The sequence below is a fragment of the Chinchilla lanigera genome, unplaced genomic scaffold, assembly GCF_000276665.1.
Source record: "Chinchilla lanigera isolate Chin_1 unplaced genomic scaffold, ChiLan1.0 scaffold00012, whole genome shotgun sequence".
NCBI lineage: Eukaryota > Metazoa > Chordata > Mammalia > Rodentia > Chinchillidae > Chinchilla > Chinchilla lanigera.
In genome coordinates, this window is record NW_004955413.1 from 17,293,651 (window position 1) to 17,301,361 (window position 7,711).

A 7,711-nucleotide genomic window follows, 5' to 3' on the forward strand; every position below is an offset into this window, starting at 1 on the left:
GATCCTCCTGCCTCAGCCTCCTGAGTGCTGGAATTACAGGCGTGCGCCACCATGCCCAGCTGCAGATCATTTTTCTAACTAGAAAATAATATTGAAAATATTTTAAAAACTAGGAAACCCTCTGCTTCTCCTTTGCTGGGTTCTAATACAAAGCCTTGCACATACTAAGCACGTACCCTACTACTGAGTACATCCCCAGTGACTACCTAGGGTTTTGTTTTGTTTTTTGGAAAAAGGGTTTCCCTATGCAGTTAGGCTGGCTTTGCACTTACTAAGTAGCCCAGGCTGGCCTCAAACTCACAGCAATCCTCCTGCCTCAGCCTCCCAAGTGCTGGGATTATATGTGTGTGTCCCTATGCCCAGCTGACTACCGAGGTTATTACACAGTGTCAGTGAACTCAAGGAATTTATTTTACCTTTAGACTAGAAAATGTTGCAGAGAACATCTGCCTCGGGCATTTTGGTAAAAGATTCCACGCTGTGTTTAAGTTAGTGATTATATCTTGCTTGTTGTTTAACACAGGTTAAAATATAACTTTCCTGCTGTGTTCTTTATGCCCTGCAGAGGAATCTGTTTCTGCCATTTGTCCGCCACCAGCGGCTGCAACTAGTCAGCTCAGGGGACTTCTGAAAACATTTCTTGGCACTTGTGTTCACCCTTGTCTCCACTAGTACTTCCTAAGAAAAATAGACTAAAAATACTCTTCTCACCTGCATTTAAATATTTAAAATTCCCCTTTTTTATTTGTTGTGGTGCAGGGGATTGAACCCAGAGCCTAGTATATGCATGTAAGTATTTTATATGCTAAGCATAGTAAAGCTAAGTATATGTTAAGTATATGCTAAGTATATGTTAAATATATGCAAAATATATGCTAAATATATGCTAAGCAAGTGCTCTGTCTCTGAGTTACATCCCCAGCTCTAAAAAAACCCTAATCCTCATTGTTAAATAATGGTGCATGAGGGAACGTCTGGAGCCTGAGACTGCGAGAAAGATCAGATTTCATTCTACCTACATACAGGCAGGCTGAGGTCGGAGTGACATCAGCAGCCATCTGGAGCAGAGGCTAAGTATATACAAGGTTTAGGGTTGGGGTCGCAGAGAATCTGGATGGAATGTCAGAAGTCAAAGCTGCAAGGACGATCAGTGCAGGTGTGTAGATAGAGCTGGTGTCAGGACTGCAGGTCCTGTCCTAAATTTCTTCATGGCCCTTAGTTCTCGTTTGCTGAGGGCAACCTAGATGCCTCTTGTTTGTAAAGGGCCACGGGCAGTTCTCCCTCAGGTAGGCCTGACACTCAATTTTGTGTCTCATTTTGTTTCCTCTCATTTTACCCTGTACCAAAAAGGAGGAAAAAAATCAATAGCAAGGAAAAGTAAACAAACACAAAGACTATTAGAAAGGTTAGCGACTCTGCTGTGTGCAAGTGCTTTCTGACGACAGGCACGTCACAGTTTAATATATTTTAAGGAAAACATCTTAGCTGAATAGATAAAATACTCTTTATGAACCTTTCTCAACTATAAAATGAATGTAAAAATAGCGTTGAATTGTTGTGAAACTCAAATTAGCTCCAGTGTGTATAGGACATGCCTAGTAATGCCAACTAAGAAAAGACTAATTACTCTTGATCTAAAATTCCTGAGGAAGAAATTTTATATATATATGTATAATATGTATATATATATTATACATATATATGGCTTACTATTGATAGCCATAAAGGAAATGCAAATCAAAACTACCATAAAATACTATCACACCCCTGTTAGAATGGTAAGGATGTGAAGATTAAGGAAGTTTTATGGACCCTTGGTGGAAATGTAAATTAATACAGCCACTATGGAAAACAGAATGGCAGTTCCTTGTAAAAATAGAAAAAAAAAAAAGCTAAGAATAGAACAACCATATAAAACCAGCCATCCCACTTCTGGATTTGTACCCAAAGGAAATGAAGTCAGCGTACAAAAGGGGATACTGGTCAACCTGTCTATTGTAGCTCTATTCACAATACCCAAGAGATGGAGTCAGCCTAGGTGCCTATCAACAGGTGAATGGATAAAGAAGACACGGTGTGCACGCACAATGAGCATTGCTGTTCTGCTGTAAAAAATGAAATAAATCATGTCATTAGCATCAAAATGGGTGCGACTTGGGGGCATCAAGTTTATTGACAAATAAATAAGCCAGACACAGACATTGTCTCCTCTGTGGAAACTAAAAACAAAACAAATTAGAAGCTAAAATTAAAAGTAAGATGATTATTAGAAACCCAAGTGGATGGGTCCTAGGGGTGACGGGAGCCATACGTGCTGTATGTATGTATGAAAATATCACAGTGAATCCTGTTAATATGTATGACTAGTATGTGTTTCTTAAAATATATTACATAAGCTGGGCATGGTCGTGCATGCCTGTAATCCTAGCACTCAGCAGGCTGAGGCAGGAGGATTGCTGTGAGTTTGAGGCCAGCCTGGGCTACAAGGTGAGTTCAAGGCCACCCTGACTGGCGTAGCGAGACCTTGTCTCAAAGACAAAAAGTCAGTTCTCAAATAACAATAAAATCTTGATATCTTTGCGTAACCCAGGCAGGTGGGTCCCTCTTACTGCTTCCAAGCACCTTGCACGTAGGTTTGTCTGGCCCTAGGCCTGTGAACCTGTCCACGGGAAAGGACTCCCAGAATGATGTGCCACCCACACCCACTCACACCCACTCACACCCACTCACACCCACTCACACCCACTCACACCTACTCCCGCTCATGGGGGAGAAAGCAGTAATTTACTAGTAGACTGCGAACTTCTAGAACCTCGTCCTTTATCACTGTCTCTTCGGTGCCTAGAACAGCTCAAGGCATACAGTAGAAAATAATGCAGTGGTTGTTGCTGGGGACCACTACAGAGCGGCTCTGAGCAGGATTTAATATTAACCAACTGGCTTCCCATGTTTACTTGGGAGTTGTCTGAAGCTTAGGCACCTTGTCTGACAAGATAAGGCCACAGCTGAGGACGTTTGGCTCCAAACCCAATTACTACAAGGAGACTGCAGCTGCAGTCTCCACACTCCTACAATAAATACCAACCTAAAGATAAGATAGTTCTCCTGGTTGACATAATTTACTACTTGGGAAAATTCTCCCAAGGTCCTGAGAGATTCCCGTGTTTTCTTGAGTATCCTCCTCCTTTGTTTGAAAACCAAATAAATACGGGCCACCCAGAGAAGTCTTTGGCTAAACTCAGAGAATATTGAAATAAGAGAGTTAGTCCCTCCTGGAGCCCTAAAATCATTTCCATTGTCTCATTTATTCCAGTCTTCGCTGTCCACTCGCTTGGGAGATTGCGGGCCTGATCAGCCTGCAGTTACTTAGGGTCATTTAACCCGATATTCGATAGTTGTGATGCTGTGAAAGAGGTATTTGCTCTCTGTCCCCATTTGCTGGCATCCGGACTCCTAAAGTCCTTGAAATCCCCAAAGCGATGAGTCCCTGGAGGGCTAGTCAGGTACTTACGGCTGCAGGTCCTAGCTAGCTTCAGATTAGATGAGGGGCTTTTCATCCCCCCTCACCCTCCCGGAAGGGAAGAGGAGCTGAAGGTTAAGTCAGCACCCAATGGGCCAGTGATTTAATCAATCACGTTTATGTAATGAACTCTCCAAGTACACCCAAAAGGATAGGGCTAGGGGACCTAGAGAGCTTCTGGACAGCCAAACACCAGGAGGTTCCCGGAGGATGATGCAGAAAAGACTGTTCTGCATCCTTCCTCCCACCCCTCAGTGTCTTCATCTCTTCACCTCTGTCATTTGTAAGGCCCTTTATAATGCACTGGTCAGTGTAGTCAAAGCTTTCCCCTGAGATCCCTGTGCCGCTCAAGCAATGAACCCACCCCAAGGAAGGAGCTGTGGAAACCATGACTAATAGCTGGTTAGTTAGAGTAGAGGTGAGACAGCCCAAGGTTTGACACTGGCGTCTGAAGTAGCGGGAAGTATGGGAGACTGGGCCCTCACCCTGTGAGACAGGGGTCTAGAGACTGACTGTGTCAGAACTGAACTGAATTAGAAGACCCACAGCTGGTGAGCACTGCAGATTTGCTTGCCTGCTGTGCAAGGGGGAATCCTCCACATGTCTGTGTGTCAGAATTGCTTGGTGCCTGGTAAGGAGGAATTTGTACAGTTTGTTGACCAGAGTGCGCTGAACTATTATGTATTGTTTTATGGTGAGTATGAGAAGAGGAAAAAGTTGGCTATTCCTATGTCCTTACACAGTTTATTTTCTCTTTTCAGTAGGTGAGTGAGGGAAAATTATAGAACACGGAAGCCTCAGCCTCATTGATCCTTCTCTTCCTCTTCCTCCTCTTTATCCTTCTTCTCTTCTCTTTGGTGTGGTTGGATAAACTTTCCCTCTTCCCCTCCTGACTTCTCTTTCCAGGCACGGTTTGAAGCAGGCTGGGGAAACGTATGCGTGGTGTTTGCAAAATCCTCCTATACACACGGGTGACTTACTTTCAGAGTAACCTGAGACCAGTGTCCCCACTACGAATGTTCCACCAGCGGTCCTCTAGACTTAAAACTGCACCAAGAAATGAACCTGCAGAAGGACAGAGAATGAATGTGTCTTGCACACTGTTATATTTCAGGCACACTGGCGCCATTAGCAGGTGTTTGGTAGCACGCTCTTTTCCCTGTTCCTCTAGCCTCTCACTATGCTATTAACACTTTCTTAGATCCCTCTCCTTTTAGATCCCCAGAGTTGTCTCTCTGAGGTAGGTCATATAAAAACTCCAGCGTGCAAAATTAGCTCGTTCTTTGATGTGGAAAATCTACGGTCGTGAATTCCTCCCTTACTTAGCCTTCCTGGGTTTGGTTATTAGTCCTTCGAGCATCTGTCCTTTGTATTGGCGCCTGCCAGCATCTCACCCCCTCCATCCGTGCTGTGTGGGCCAGAGCATCATTCCGGCAACATCAACAGCTCATTGCCCTTGATCTCTACCTCCTGCCCAGACCTTTCTCTGGAACCTCAGACCTGTTTCCTGCTGTGTCCTGGAGAGGTTTGCCTGGAGACCAACATCACACTTAGCCTACCTAGGAAGATGCAGCTCTACAGCATGTGGTTTCTTCCAGAAGGCAGCTGTCAAAACTGAGAATAGTTTAGCCCCAGAAAACTGTCTCTTTTGGGTGTGTGTATTAAAAAGGATAAAGTATAAAGTAGCTAGCAAACTTTAAATGTGTGGATTTTCCATGAAAGCCTCATGAAGACTGCTAGGGGCAGTTGCTTGGGGGAAGAAACTGAATGCCTTTGGGTGGGGTGGGAAAGAAATGCACTTCGTAGTTCCTTGGGTAGTTTTTAAATTTTCCGTTATACACGTGTGTACCTATGTATACAAGAATCGTTAAAACTGTAATGAGGAAATCTTTATTATAAAAACTCACCTACCAGAAACAGGACTTGAGAGCTTCAAAGTAGACCTTGCTGAAAGTGAGAGAAGGTCATTTATTCATGGGCACTTCCTCCTTTTAATTCAGCCTGTTCAAAAGCCCGGATGTTCTTTCGCATTTTCCCGAGCACAAATTCAAGGGTTACTAAACACTAAGCCCGCTGAATTTAAACATTAAGTGTACTGGTCGTAGCCATTTGTCCCCGCACTCTTTCATTCAAACACTTCAGAGGGCCTGGCACTGGTAAGATCTGAGGACACAGAATTAAATAACACATAGTTCCTGTACTCAGATTGCTCAGGGTCCAGGGATCGCATGAAGCGATGCGCAAATGAGCAGGGGATATTTAGGGCACTGGGCCTCGCTTGTAAGCAGAGAAGGGTCAGGCGGTCAGAGAAGGCGTTGTGGAAACGTGGGAGCCTATGCTCCCAATGCTGAGTGAATTAGACAAAGGAGGGAGAGGGGCCTACAGGAGCAAAGACCCCGGGACCTGGAGCGCTGGACCGTAAGCTAGGCAGAGACAAGCACTTCTGAGTTGCCAGAACACGAGCGAGGTAGCTAATCACGGTTTTGGGTACAGATCTTCCATAACTTATTAATCCAAGAACTCAGGCCTTGTGTGTGTGTGTTTCTTATTTTCTGAAAAGTTTAGTTTGTTTCCTTCCTTCCTTCCTTCCTTCCTTCCTTCCTTCCTTCCTTCCTTCCTTCCTTCCCTCCCTCTCGTTTCCCTTCCCCCTCCCTCCTCCTCCCCCCTCTCCTCCCCTCTCCTTTTCCTTCCCCTTCTTCTTCTTCTCCCTTCCTTCGTCCCTCCCTATCTCCCTTCCTTTCATTTATTTTTGACATAGGGTCTCCCTAAGTAGGCTAGGCTGGCCCCCAACTCAAACTGTTGGACCTCCTGCCTCATCCTCTCAAATGGTGAAATCAAAGGTGTGTACCAGCCAGGCATGGTGGCCCACACCTGTAATCCCAGCACTTGGGAGGCTAAGGCAGGAAGATCGCTGCGAGTTTGAGACCAGCCTGGGCTACAAAGTGAGCTCACAGCTGGCCTGAACTGCACAGCTAGACCCTGTCTCAAAAAGACAAATAATAATAATAATAATAACAAAGGTGTGTACCACAGCATCAGATTGTTTACCTTTTATACTGTGTAAAATCATACCCACTGATGTAAGGTTTCCAAACCTTGCCTAATCTTCCTAACATTCAGACCCACAAAACTTCTGAAATTTTATATGAAATTATGTAGTATGCACATGTGTATTTTCCAAGAAAAAGAACCTGGACATCTTATTAATAGTAGTTATCCCCAAAACACTTTCTCTCTCTGTCTCTCTATCTCTGTGTCTGTCTCTGTCTCTCTCTCTCACATAGACAGAGATTCAAGATGTGAGTATTTCCTGTGATTCTGAACTTCAGAAACCCATGGCTCTGGTACAGTTAATGGGCCTCTCATTTATTCCAGCCACTTTTGAACACTGGGCAGTCCCCTGCCAGGTCGTGAACAGCACATCTGAAGTCTCTTGCTGAATAAATTTCTAGTAGCTCCATATTGTTGATCAGGGCTTCCAGAGTACACAGAATGTCCCAGTTCTGTACCTGGCAGCTACTGAACAATTCCATGTAAAGCCCTGGACTTCATTGTGCTTACGGTAAGAAGCTACATGGTTCCAGACGCCTCCTGTGTCTTTCTTAGTGGGCCATGAATCCTGGAAGCCGAAAACTTTCCTGTTTTAATTTTTTATGTCTAGTTATATGTGGCTCATATGAACTCAGCCTGTTAGGAGGTATTTAAACATGGAGGGAAAAACTGTATTCTATGAATTAGGTCAGGAATTTATTGTCTTTGTGCTTAGGTCACACTTATTTGTTCCATTGTCTTTTTGTTTGCTTAAAAAAGTTCACACAGTCATTTCTAATAGGGATGAGATTTTTCTACCTGACCTACCTATTTTCTCATAGAGAAATCCGAATTCGTGTGAGATACAAATGCATTATCTGAGACAAATAATAAGCATGGATAACTCATTAACTGATTCTTATCTTCTTTCTTTACTCCATTTGTTGGTTATGCCAGAGCATTTCCAATTTGTCTTAACTCAATTTGTCTGCCAATGAAATTGACAAGAAGAAAATAATACAAAGGATGGGTTAAATTTGGAAAAGCACCATAAAGGAAGAAGACTATAATGGAGTTTTACCTCTTTGTTAAAAATTTTCTTTCTTGCCTATATTTATGACATGCCTTTTAGCAGTTTAATTTTCATTTCTCTTCTAAAAT